Below are 14,599 nucleotides of genomic sequence, written 5' to 3'. Positions count from 1 at the left end.
TAAAGAAAAGTAAAAATTATGCAGAGACTCATTATGTCGTGTAAATGTATTCCGCTAAAATTCAGAAAAAGAGTTCCAACACATGGATGGCTCATACTTTATAATAGGCTCTATTTAGAGAGATAAACCATGATCCTTATAATACCCTTTGTTACTTGTGAAAAGATCACATTTCAAAGCACAGAAGGGGACCTCAAAGGATTGTATTGTTCAGCCTTTTATCTCCAGGCAGGATTAATTAGAGTAATAGTTAGCATGTATCTAGTGCCTACTGTGTACCAGACATTTTCCATATATCTCCAATGCTCCAGTCCTTTGAATCACATCCCTGCTACTTAATATCTTTGTGACTGTGTGCAATGAAATCAGTCTCTCTGGACTGCTGCTTCTGAAAGGGAGTCCTCTGGAGTCAGCCAGTCCCCATGCCATAGAAGTCGGGGTAAAGAGACCATGGAGCAAAACCTATCCTCTCCTTTGGAAAGGTTTTTTATTTTTTTTTCCTCCGAGGGACTTAGAAACTATGTCAACTCTCAAAGATGAAAATATTGCAACATATGTTGAAGCTAGAACACCTGTTGAAATGCTGTACACATGTGGACACTAAGTAGATGCCTCTCTCGGAATGTCATGTGATCTGTGGCCAGTTTTGGAGCCCTGGCTCCTCTCGCCTACAATGGCTTCCAGAGGGTGTGGGGAAAGAGGAAAGAAGACAGATTGTAGCATAACTGGCTGTAGAGTGCAGTGGTCATTTTGTTGCACTTAACCTTTAAAAGGTGTCACCATCTTCTGGGCTTCAGTGCTCAGGCTGTGCTAATTCGTGCCATTCAAGGACTGTACTCTTTCAAAACCTCTTCTTTAGCCTCTGGTAACTATCACCTTTACTTTGTATTCACCTCTCACCTATAATGAGGAGTGTGAGAACTATACCACAGTATTGGGCATGTGGTTATTTAGCACTTAAGACATTTGCTTTGGTCCGCCTGGGTGGCTCAGTGGGTTTAGTGTCTGCCTTCAGCTCGTGATCTCAGAATCCTGGGATCGAGCCCCGCATCGGGCTCCCTGGTCACCGGCGAGCCTGCTTCTCTCTCTCTCCCTCTGCCTGCCATTCCCCTGTTCATGCGCTCGCACTCTCTCTCTCTCTCTCTTTCTCTCTCACAAATAAAGAAATAAAATCTTCTAAAGATTTGTGAGAGAGAGAGAGCAGGAGTGGGGATGAGGAGGGGCAGAGGGAGAGCGAAAAATAGTCTCCCGGCTGAGCAGGAAGCCCCATTCAGGACTCGATCCCAGGACCCTGAGATCACGACCTGAGCTGAAGGCAGACGCTTAACCTACTGAGCCACCCAGGAGCCCCAGTAAATAAAATCTTAAAAAAAGAAAAAAAAAGATATTTGCTTTACTTTATTGTACTACTAGTTTCATGTCCCCAGCCTTAAGTCTCACAAGGCTGGGACGACAGTCTCTGTTTCTTCTGGGTTCCCAGTGTTTTAACTCTCTACTTGACAAGAAGTTGGCCTTTAAGTGAGGCTTTCCTTATATCCTTCGTCTCTTCTATGCCGGACATTGAATTAGGTGCTAGGAACACAGTGCGGTTGCAAAAATAGACCTATTTTTTCCCATCATGGAGAGCCCCTACGTTCCAGTAGGGAGGTAGACATCAATTCAGTAACCAGGCCCATGAATTTCACATTGCAGTGTGATAAGTTTTATGAAGGAGGGATGTTGAGGATGGAAAAATAATATATCTCTGGTCTTTAGGAGTTTCTAGTTTAAGGCAAGTTAATAGACAATCATGAGACAGTGACAAGTGCGGTACAGAGGAAAGCAGCTGGTCCTGTGGGACCCCAAAGGGAAGGCTGTCAGAGAAAGTAATGCTTCCACTGACTTTTGAAAATAGAAGCAAAACTGAACTAGATGGAGTTGGAGAAAGGCATTTCCAGCAGAGGAGAGAGCATGGGCGAGAGTGTGGACATGGGATGTGACATGACGTGCGTGGGGAATTCCGGTCGGTTGGGAGCTGCCAGTGATTGGCCGAGGAGGATGAAGCCGAGGGAAGAGGCTGCCAGGGAGAAAGTGAGAGACCAAATCATGAAGGGTTCCCTGTGTATCCTGAGGTTTTGCAGAGAAGCAGGGCGAATATGAAAGGCTTTTAAACAAATGAGCCAAATGGTCAGCTTTGACTTTTTAGATAAATTATGATAGAAGCATTATGAAAGTTGAATTGGAAGTGAGAAATGCTTAAAGGTGAAAGGTCTGTGAACAAGAAATTGCAGTGTTTCAGACAAAAGATGAGGAGGGCTGCTCAAGTAGCACATGTAGTAGTGGTACAGAGGCTGGGCAGTATGACAATACAGACTCTTGAGAGAGGTTAAACTTGCAGGATTTTGTGATTGATTGCTGGGCTGATGGGTGATGGGGGGAGCGCTGTTGGGGATAAGGAAAAGGAGAAGACGGGAGAGGAGAGAGGGTAAGAGTAAGTAAAAGGAAGAGTTTAAGAACAGTAGGTTGGAGAGTGGTGTCCCTGAGAAGGAATACTGGATGAGGTTCCAAAAGAGAGATAATGCAGTGGATAAAAGTTCAGACTTTGGAAAAAGGCCACCTTGATTTACAGCCCAGCTCTGCCAATTATTTTCTGTGTGAACCTGGATAAGGCATTTCATATTCCTTTGCCTCAGTTTCATCAACTGTAAAAGAGAAATAAAACAGTACCTCTCTCATAGTTTGGCTATTGAGTTTGAAGACGTTAGTGAGTATAGAATTCTCAGAACCTGGGCTCTCAATAAGTACTCCAGAAACATTAACTGTTCTTATTACTTTACAAGAGAAAATGCACTTCTTCGGGATTGAGTATGTTGAGGTTTAGATGCTGTGGGATGTCCACATGTCAATGACCACATCTGTGTTTGCTCCCCACTCTATCCCTCCATAGCTAGCTTAGGCACTTAAGACATATAATTTCAGATGAGTAGATGAATGAATGGATAAGGTATGAAAGAGGCAATCAAACATACATCTGAAACCTATGGAGAAGGTAAAGATGGAGGTAAGAAATGTCTTAACGTGGGCCATGGGACAGGCTGAGAATTTTCCTGTGGGAGGGAGAGAGCACAAGACAAAGGATGGGACACTACATGTCTTAGTCCAGGCTTCTATAACAAGTTACCAATAGGCTAGGTGACTTATAAACAACAGACCTTTCTTTTTCATGGTTCTGGAGGCTGGATGTCCAAGATCAGCGTGCTAGCCAGGTCAGACTCTGGTGAGGGTCCTTTTCTAAGTTGCAGACTGCACACTTCACATTATCTTCACATGACAGATTGGGAGTGGGAGTTCTCTGGGGTCTCCTTTATTAGGGCACTAATCCCATTCCTGAGGGCTCCACCCTCATGACCTAATCATCCCAAAGGCCCGACCTCCCAATCCCATCACTTTGTGGGGGATAGGATTTCAACATAGGAATTTTGGAGCGACATAAACTTTCAGTTCATAACACTAGTAGACAGGAGCATATAAGGATCAGAGACAGAAAGGGAAAAGGAGAATAGAGGGTCCATAAAGATCAGATGAGAACCAGATGAATGTGGTATCCAGAAGCTACAAGAAAGTTTTCGTGAGAGATCCATAATATCAAGTGCTGTAACAGCTTTCAGTTAGACTATAAACTTTCTTTTTAAGAAAAAAAATTTTTTTGAAAGGGAGAGCACGCATTCCAGTGAGTGGGGTGGGGGAGGGGCAGAGAATCCTAAGCAGACTTTCTGTGCTGAGCATTGATCCCAACTCAGAGCTCAATCCCATGACCCTGAGATCATGACCCGAGGATAAATAAAGAGTCTGATGCCTAACTAACTGAGCCACACAGGCGCCCCTAGACTATAGATTTTCAAACCATGCTTTGGTCCCCACCCATTAGATTTTATCCCAACCTGCTCTGTGCTACCTCTACATGTTGTTCATATGTTTACTCCTTCCCTGTTAATTACATGTGTGTCTAACTTTCTCCACTAGATTTTGAGCCACTTGAAGGATAATCCCTTGTCTTATTCACATGTATGCCCCTTGTATCAAGCACAGTGTTTGGTTTCTGATGGAGGACTGGTTGAATGCATCTTAAATAAACTATGTTTATTTTATGTCCAGAGACTAAATTGTCTCAGGGACATGATTTTCTATAGGAGAAATAAATGGTATTGTTATTCATGCGTATTCTAATTCCAACAAGACTGAATGGGTGGAAGGAGTAGTCCAAAACTAAAGGGACATATGTCATCCACTGCATTGACATTTTGTTCTCACTTGATCATCCTACTGGGCTCTGGGGGAAGCACTGTCCTGCTATAGTAAGCTTTGGATAGATTTAATTTAAAAATCATGAATCTGGTGAAACCTAGTATGTGAATAACTTATTTGAATTTGACAGAGACTTTATCAAGAAGCATTTAATAGGTACACTCAGCAGTGACCTTTCAGACTCAAAGAAGGTAATATTTCTTCCCTTAGTGACAAAATTGTACCCCAAGAATAGCTTACTCACTGGTGGTTTCTGTTCATATTGATATTTTTCATACCCCTCTCGGATTATGATATCCCTATGGTTAGGATCCATGCCTTGTTTGTCTTTATATCCCCATCAGGACAGCTAGTAGGTTTTGGTAAATGCTCATTGAATTAGTCATTAGCTTTAAATCACTTATTATGTATGTGAATTCAATGCAAAGATAAGAAATAGTACAATTTTAAATGTCAGTCTTAGTTTAGAATACCCCCTTTTTAGTAGTGTAGAAGACAACAAAGCCATGGGGTTGTTCACTTCAATTTCATGGAAAACCTGTTTGCTCTAGTGCCTGTGTGGGTGGGTTCATAGCAAGATGAAGGAAATAGAACTACTGGTAAGAACGTGTTAAAAAAAACATGGTGAAATATCTATGCAACACTCAGAGGGGATCTTTTCTAACTAGCCCTCCCTGAGTAGGTAACTCTTCCTTGAGTCGTATGGCAGAAGTAGGGGTTGTTGAAATGACTCAGAAGTTTTCAAAAGGAAGCTTATATGAGGAATTGATTTTATTTTTTAAAAAATCCATGAGGATGAATATAGCTTATAATTACCTGAATGAGTCCTACATGAGTTTGGCTAATTTTAGCTAAATTTATGAAAAAAGTCAATGCTACATAACTGGTGTTTAAATTTAAATTGTACTGGTTGATTGAGGAAGACCAATAATTCACTTTTAACATTTTACTTTTAATATTACAAAAAACATATTTTTGATATACAATTCTATGGATTTTTTTAAAAAGATTTATATATTTATTTGAGAGCGAGATGGGGGGAGGGCAGAGGAAGAGGATTTTTCCAGCAGACTCCCTGCTGAGCACAAACCCAGCGCCATGAGAGGCTCCATCCCACAACCCATGAGACCATCACCCGAGCCACCCAGGTGCCCCTACCATTCTTTTGATTTTAACACATGTATAGATTGGTGGAGCCACCACCATAATCAGGATACAGAACTATTCTCTTACCTCAAAAACTGCTTTGTGCTACCTTTATGGTTACATTCTTTTCTCAGCGCTGGCAACCATTGATCTGTTCTCCATCGCTATGTCTTTATCTATTCAAGAATGCTATATATTGGAATCATATGTGTGCTTTTTTCTTGAGATTGGCTTTGTTCAGTCCACATGATTCCTTTGATATTCATCCAAATTGTCTGTGTTGTATATATGTGTATCCATAGTTTTTTTGTTTATTTTGTTTTGTTTTGTTTTGTTTGCTGCTGTGTAGTATTCCATTATATAGATACATTGCAATTCATTTATCCATTTATCCCTTGAAGGTCATTTGAAATATTTCCAATTTTTGGAAATTCTAAATAGAGCTTTTATAAATATTTGTCTGCAGGAATTTATGTTAACATAAGTTTTCTTTGGAGTAAATATCTTGCATTGGAATTTCTGGATTATATGATATATGCATGTTCCCCTTTATTTTATTTTATTAATTATTTTTAAAAAGATTTTATCTATCCATTTTAGAGAGAGAGTGAGAGAGCCAGTGAGGGGACGAGCAGAGGAGAAGGGACAAGCAGATTCCGTGCTGAGCAGGGAGCCCAATGTGGGGCCGATCCCACAACCCTGAGATCACCACCCGAGCCAAAATCCAGAGTCGGCTACTTAAGTCACCCAGGAGCCCCTTATGTTATTTTTTAAAGATTTATTTATTTGAGAGAGGGAGCTGGGGGGGCAGACAGAGAGGGAGAGAGAGAGACTCTCTAGCAGACTCCCTGCTGAGTGAGGAGCCTTGAACAGGGCTCAATCCCACGACCCTCTGATCATGACCCTACCCGAAATCGAGAGTTGGTCACCAGATTGAATGTCAAGCAGCAGACAATGGGGTTCCTCTCACTGTTAGGAGAACTTGAGCGAGAATGAATATGAATGAATGATGCATGACAACAGAATAAGATCTTTGATAAAGCTAGAGGGGTTGGACTCCAGTGCACAAGTGGTGAGACTGGGCCTTTCTGGCAATAGGAACACTCCCTCCCTTGTAACAGGCAAGAGGGAATGCAGATAAAATTGGCCCAGAAAGCAAAGAGATAGCTTGATAGTTTTGACTGGGGACTGATAAGACATCATCTTTGGGCTTTTATTTTCTCAATAAAATACAAAGTCAAGTTATTAGCTCAATGAGGTATTATAAGTTACTTGAGAGAGCCAATTTCAAAAAGTTGGTTTGCAGATTAAGAAAAGAAACCTGTAGGGGAGGAACGTAGGATGGTCAGCCAGTGTTGGGTTGAGTGCCTACTTAAGTTATATGCATATACTGCCCAACATGTTCTATCCACAGAATGAATATGGATTCTTTAAAAATACAAACAGTCTCACCCTAGGCATACTCTTTTCAATGTACTTTTTTAAATTAATTTTTTTATTTTTATTTTTATTTATTTTAAAGATTTTATTTATTTATTTGACAGAGACACAGAGAGACAAATAACACAAGCAGGGGGATTAGGAGAGGGAGAAGCAGACCCCCAGCAGAGCAGGAAGCCCGATTCGGGGCTCGATCCCAGGACCCTGAGATCATGACCTGAGCCGAAGGTAGACGCTTAACGACTGAGCCACCCAGGCGCCCCCGTCCTTTTTTTTAAACTTAATGTATTTTATACATTTCTTTTCCCAAGACATTACACATAGATTTTCTATATTCGTTTAGTAGCTACATTGCTGTATTCTGCAGCATGGACATATTCTAATTTATTTAGCCAAAAAAAGAATTCCAATATTCAATTTTAACTTTATACCTATGTTCTGTAGGCAGGTAAGGGGGAAAAGATTTGAGAATGCAAGTATCTGGGGATGTGTGGATCATTTGGGAATAACAAAAATAATTCATTTATTCAATTTTTCAAATATTCTTTCATTTTAGAAAACTATTTAACGAGTGCATACTATGTGCTGTTTGGCCCTGAGTTAGCTTCTGAATGTGAAATAATCGCTTTACATTAGAAAGAATCCCAAGTACATGAGATCACATTAAAATACCCCCCCCCCTTTTTTAAATAACCTCTTAGAGAGGATTACAATCTTTCTATGGGGTTGCTAATTTAGTATTATCTACCGGTGGGGAGGTTTGTACCCTACTGAATAGACCCTCGTAATCTTTTCTTTTTCCCTTCTTATATGATGTATCTTTTTCATTTAGTTTTTCTTTAAAGTTCCTGGAGATGTTTCAGGAACACTCCAGTGGTGATGAGCAAAGATGCACTTGAGTCAATGTTCTGAAATCCCACATCTGTCTCTTTTTATATAGTCCTCCCTTTTTATGCTCACGTCTGCTGGGCAGCAGCACCTGTGGTGTGAAGAAAATTCTGGACTGCTGACCTGTTTGCTTGCCTCCTGGCCTGTATTTTCCCGTTTCACTTGAGTTTTCCCTTCTTCCCCACAAAGCTCCCTGTTGCCCCCCACAAGGAATATGACAGTTCATTCCTTTTGTTCAGAAGCTGTCTCTCTGCTCCGGTCTCTGTGTTCCTCTCTCTTCCTCTCCCCTGTCTCTCACAAACATGCCTTCCTCTGAGTGAGAGGTCAAATAATAGCTACACATTGTTAGGAGCACTGCCCTTCTTCTACCAGAAAATTAGAAAGTTAGTGCCTAAATATAGCCTTGAAATTAGGAAGTATGCGTTCCAATTCTTGACTCACTCCATCATTGGCTTGCTGTGGGGACCGCAGGAAACTGCTTGACCTCTCGGTTTCCTTTGGTTCAATGAAGGCAATAATTCCTGCCCTGCCTTCCAGATGTAGGTGAGTAATTAATGGTTGTAGAGTCCTTTGAAACTCGGAAAGGAAGCTGCAGAGGCTAATTCACCTATGTTTTTGAAATAATTTACACAGGAAAATAGCTGAGATGTGAAATCGGAAACCATGAAAGTTTATACAAATGCACCTGTAAATTCACAAGAAGATCCTGACGGAAGCAAGAAGCTATTTATTCCTGTCTTTGTCCCCTCTTCCTTTGTGTACTCTCTTCTGGACTTGCTCTCTGACACCTCACCTAAATTACTGATTAGCCAGATGCACTTGAAAAGGAGCCGTGCTTTGTAGCTGGAGAGACCTAGTTACACACCTGATTCCACCACTTTCCAACTACGAGAACTCGGGCAAGTGACTTGTTACATGTTTCACCGTTCTGTGCCTCAGTTTCCTTCTTTTGTACGAGGGCAATTACTTTTACAGCACAGAGCTACCGATGAGAATTACATGCATGCCTGTGAATGGGCACGTATGGATGCAAGGACATCGATGAGTTTCGAGGGGTGTTCATTCCCTTCCACCTTTTGGAAAGGAGGTGGAGGAAGAGGTCTTATGGCAAAACTGCAGTGTCAGCTGCCCTGGTGACAGATGGCCCCAACAAGACCCTTCAGAGCGGTACCACAAACAAGAGTTGGGTCAGGCTTAATATAGGCCTCAGATTAGTGTCCCACTATGACTTTAACCCACATGGAAAGAAGTGTCTCACACCAGACCAAATTCCCTTATTCTACAACCAGAAACATCATCTGGTATGTATGTATGTCCAGCTATGTCCTAAACAAAAAGCACTGTGAATCTTTTAAAGATACTCTTTGTTGAGTTGCAGAAACTAAGACTGTAAGTGTGACAATCACATGAAGGATGGGGAACAGAGTACCTGGTTTCAGAGAAGACCCCTTTCTCAGGGAGAAAAAGATGCATGTAAGTGGACAACGTTTCCAAGATGCCAAAGCCATAAACGATGATGTTGTACATTTTAAGGACTTTTTAAAAGGCTTTGTTATAGGGTCCTCAGGGTCATTAATTATCCCTCAATATATAATCTGAATTTTATGAGAGAAGGGAATGATGGAACTGGGTCTCTGAATGCTACTCTATTCTCAGATTAGGGCTGCATTCAGGGAAGTAGTTTTGATAATGTCACATGTAGCAGAGAAATATTTTGTCTTATAATCACATTATATAAGAAAAATACATAATATCAACCCAAAAGAAGAAAGGATTCCTTCAGTCATTTGTAAGGGGACTAATAAAATACGGGAACTTTGATGCATTACTCATTCATAACTGTTGTAAATTACTATAACAATATTTTGTACTACAAAAAATGTCTAAAATAGTAAGATCCTGGGTCCAAGAGTAATGCTGATTTTAGTGCTATAGTATAGGTATTTATGCATGTCGCTGTTTTCTTCACTAGAAGTTGGCATCAGAATATGTATCATTTATTCCTTTGTTCCTCCAGGACATCTCATGGTGCTAAATATTAGAATGTCTCAAATTCTAGTAGAAAAGGATTATATTTTAAAGACATATTAAAGGAATTATCATTAGAAAAAATTTTAAGGGGCGCCTGGGTGGCTCAGTCATTAAGCATCTGCCTTCGGCTCAGGTCATGATCCCAGGGTCCTGGGATCGAGTCCTGCATCGGGCTCCCTGCCCCACGGGAAGCCTGCTTCTCCCTCTCCCGCTTCCCCCGCTTGTGTTCCCTCTCTCGTTGTGTCACACTCTCTGTCAAATAAATAAATAAAATCTTTAAAAAAAAAAGAAAAAAATTTAAGTATCATATATATAAAACTCAATGATTGGCAAATGTTAGTATTTCTTTTTTTTGTGAAGTTTTAAAAATTTATTTACAAGTGTTCCTGATTATGCACATAGAGGCCCATGACAGAGAGAAAATTCACTTGCAAATGATTTTTTTATTGACGTCTAGTTGGCACGCAGTGTTGCCTTAGTTTCAGGCATACAACATAGTGATTGGAGAAGTTTATACACTATGCTGTGTTCCCCACAAGCGTAGCACCCACCTGTCCCCACACAGTGCTGTCACAGTACCATTGACTGTATTCCCTGTGCTGTGCCTTTCATCCCCATGACTTCTTCATTCCAGAACCTAAAGCCTGTACCTCCTACTTCCCTTCACCCATTGTGCCCATTTTCCTACCTTCCCCTCTTGCAACCACCGTTTGCTCTCTGATTCTGCTTTTTATTTGTTTGTCCATTTGTTTTGTGTCTTAGATTCCATATATAAGTGAAATCATATGGTATTTGTCTTCCTATAACTTATTTCATGAGCATGATATCTTCTAGGTCCACCCATATTTTTGCAAATGGCAAGATTTCATTCCTTTTTCATGGCTGAGTCATATTCCACTGTATGTATATGTACACACACACACACACACACACACACACACTCTATCTTTAATTCCTCCATTTATGGACACATAGGCTGCTTCCATATCTTGGCTATTGTAAATAATGCTGCCATAAATATAGGGTTCCATTTATCTTGTCCAGTTAGTTTTTTTGGGGGGGTAAATATTCAGTAGTGGAATTACTGAATCATATGCTATTTTTACTTAACTTTTTAAGGAATGTGGCATTTTGTTATAGCAGCTGGAGCAGACTGATACAACTACTTTCATACAACTACTGATATATGACTTTAGCTATATTTTTACTAATATATTCAGCTTTCTATTTTAATAAGGAAATTAGATACTTATTTCACCTACATTTTCTTGATTTCTACTAAATTTAAGCATTTGAATATAAAAAATTTGCATTCATTTTTATGTGAATTGGCTGCTGCTATTTTTTCATTTTCTATTTATGTACTACAGCTTTTTTTTTTTAAGATTTTTTATTTATTTTAGAGAGGGAGAGAGAGTGGGAGAGACCAGAAGCATAGGAAGGGGCGGAGAGAAGGATAGGGAGAGAATCCCAAGCAGACTCCCTGCTGAGTGCGGAGCCCCACATAGGGCTTGATCCCACACCCCTGAGATCATGACCTGAGTGGAAACCAAGAGTCAGACGCTTAACCAACTGAGCCACGCAGGCGCCACTGTATTAGGGATTATTTTTTTAAAAGACTTGCATGTCTTTGTAAATTAAGAGTTTTAACGCTTCTTACATTTTAATACCTTTGCAAAGATTTTCCCAGTTTGTTCTTTGTTCTTTTTATCTTTTTACACACACACAAATGCACACATATAAAGAAATTCCCAAAGTATTTAAATATATATAATGATTTAAAAATCATTGTTTAATGATTTTTTTAAAAAATCAGGGGCGCCTGGGTGGCTCAGTCAGTTAAGCATCCAACTCTTTGATTTTGGCTCAGGTCATGATCTCAGGGTTGTGAGATTGAGTCCTAGGTGGGATTCTGAGCTGGGTGTGGAGCCTGCTTAAGATTCTCCCTCTCTCTGTCTCCCTCTATCCCTCATCACCCCCTACCCCCAAAATTTAAATTATTTTTTTAAAAATCAATTTTTTATCATTTTTACACGGGAAAGATTTGTAACTATACACTTTATGATTTTACATTTTGTTTTATGTGTAAAAATTCTGGAATTGAGTTATGACATATTACTAAGTGAGGAATATAATTTTTTTAAATTTATTGACTAATTCTTCAGTGGATTAGACATTACTTGTATCAAATTTGAATATATGCTATGGTTAGTTTCTGAAATATGACTAGTATATTATTTTGTTATTAAGGGCTTTATATTAGAGCAATTTTAGCTTCGCAGTAAAATTGAGAGGAAATTACAGAGATTCTCATATGGTCCCTGCCCTCATATATGCATAGCTTCTCCCATTATCGACATTCCCCACCAGAGTGGGACATTTGTTACAATTGATGAACCTATGTTGACACATTATCAATGCCCATGGTTACATTAGGGTTCAGTCTTTTTGTTTTTCATTCACTGGGTTTGGAATAATGTATCATGACATATCTACCTTTATAGTATCATACAGAATCCTTTCAATGTCCTAAATCTCCTCCATGTGTCCTCACCTATTCATCTTGCCCTGCAGTTCTAACCCCTGTCAACCACTGATCTGTTTACTGTCTTCATAGTTTTGTCTTTCTCAGAATGTCATAGGGTTGGAAATTTACAGTATATAGCTTTTTCATATTGGCTTCTTTCACTTTGTAATATGCATGTAAGGTCTTTCTTTGTCTTTTCATGATTTGAAGGCTTATTTCTTGTTAGGGCTGAAATATGTTGTATTCTCTGGATGTATCACTGCTTATTTATTTATTCGCCTAACGAAGGACATCTTAGTTGCTTTCATGTTTGGGCCATTCGGAATAAAGCAGCTGTACACATCCATGTGCAGGTTTTTGTGTGTGGACATAAGCTCTCAACTCCTTTGCGCAGATACCAGGGAGCATGGTTGCTGGATCGTATGTAAGAGTATGTTTACTTCATAGAAACACTAAACTGGCTTCCAAACTAGCTGTACCATTTTTCCTTCCTATCAGTAATAAATGAGATTTTCTGTAGCTCCACATCCTTGCCAGTGTTTGGTATTATCAGTGGCCCAAGTTTTGGCCATTCTGATAGATATGTAGCAGTATCACGTTGTTGTTTTTAATTTATTTCCTCAATGACCTGTGATGTGGAGTACCTTTTCATTTGTTGATTTGCCATCTTATATCTGTATATCATCTGTTAAGATCTTTTTCCCCATTTTAATCAAGTGGTTTCCCTGTTGAGTTTCTTTGTATATTTTGGATAACATTCCTTTATCAGATGTGTCTCTTGTGGGTTTTTTTGTTGTTGGTGGTGGTGGTTGGTTGTTTGTTGGCGGGGGTTAGGGGCAGTGGGAGAGAGAGACTCTTAAGCAGGCTCTTTGCTGAATTTGAGGCTTGATCTCACAACCCTGAGATGATGACCTGAGCTGAAATCAAGGGTCGGACATTTAACCACTGAGCCACCCAGGCGCCTGTGGATGTGTTTTTGTAAGACACATATTTTCTCCCAGTCTGTGGCTTGTCTTTTAATTCTCTGAGCATTGTTATTCACAGCAGAATATTTTAATTTTAATGAAATCCAGCTCATCAAGTATTTATTTTATGGATCATATCATTGGGGTTGTATCTTAGGTCATTGCCATACTCAGGGTCATCTAGGTGTTCTATATCGTGTTCTCGGAGTTTTACAGTTTTGCATTTTAAATTTAGGTCAGTGATCCATGCTGAGTAACTTTGTGTTAAGGGTATAAAATCTGTGTTTAATGTCTGGGTTTAATGAATCATTGTTCCACCTTCATCCTTTTGACCATATCGCTGATGCTGTAGTTTCCATGTAGGCCTCATTCCCCATCTACAATTATCATTCTATTTGACTTATTTCCATCACTGATTCCTACCTGGTACTCAACCCTTCACACTCTCACAAGCCCTAGCCTGACACGACATTCATGAAAAGCTATAATTTAAGTCACATCTTTTCATTACTTCATTAGTGGTTATCTGTGGTAAAGGAGATACCATGATCAATAAGATATTCCTTGTCACCAAGATGATAAATAGACAAACATACAATTTTGACTTGTTTATCAGGGCCATTTGAGAGAAGGGTACCTAATGTGTTAGAGCACAGAAGTTGTGCACATAACTTCCTAAAGCAACCTTGGGGAAAAGAGCAGAGTGGGGGTTATTTCCAGAAAAGGGAACAACATCCACAAAGGTACTGGGACACTGTGTGGGTGGAGCTTAGAGATTTGTGGCAAAGATTGAGTTTAGGAAGTAGGTTGGGGAGATGGAAGAAACTTTTTAGTTCAATACTAACGAGTTTTGATTCTATTTAGGAGGGAATGGTTGCAATGATTGTTTTGCAGCTGGGGGCAGAGGTGAAAGGATTGAGGTGTTGTAGCACGTAGTGCCACAATTAGATGTGTGTTTTAGAAAAATGGATGGTTGAATGAATGAATAAATAATAACTTCCCAAAAAAGAAGATCCAAACCCTATATCCCTGCAGAATTTTCTATAGATCAGGGCACTATCTTCTTGGATTATTCTCCATTCTTGTTGTATAATAACGTGTATATATGGCATAAGTCTTGGAATCATGTGGTCATTGGAGCCACTAACAGACATCGTGGACATGTAGAAGTAGTTGCATGCATGAGGGATTAACACAGCTGCCCAAACGTGACTGTTTTGATGTAAAAAACTGATATTTCATACAGCAACAAGTCTATTGAAAGCAAACGATGGGAATTAAAAAAAAAAATCAAATTTCAAGGCAAGCCTGAGCATGA

This window comes from Callorhinus ursinus, unplaced genomic scaffold (assembly GCF_003265705.2).
Source record: "Callorhinus ursinus isolate GAN/ISIS: 27379988/994484 unplaced genomic scaffold, GSC_fseal_2.0 scaffold64, whole genome shotgun sequence".
NCBI classification, from domain to species: domain Eukaryota; kingdom Metazoa; phylum Chordata; class Mammalia; order Carnivora; family Otariidae; genus Callorhinus; species Callorhinus ursinus.
Note: the sequence above shows the minus strand (reverse complement) of the source record.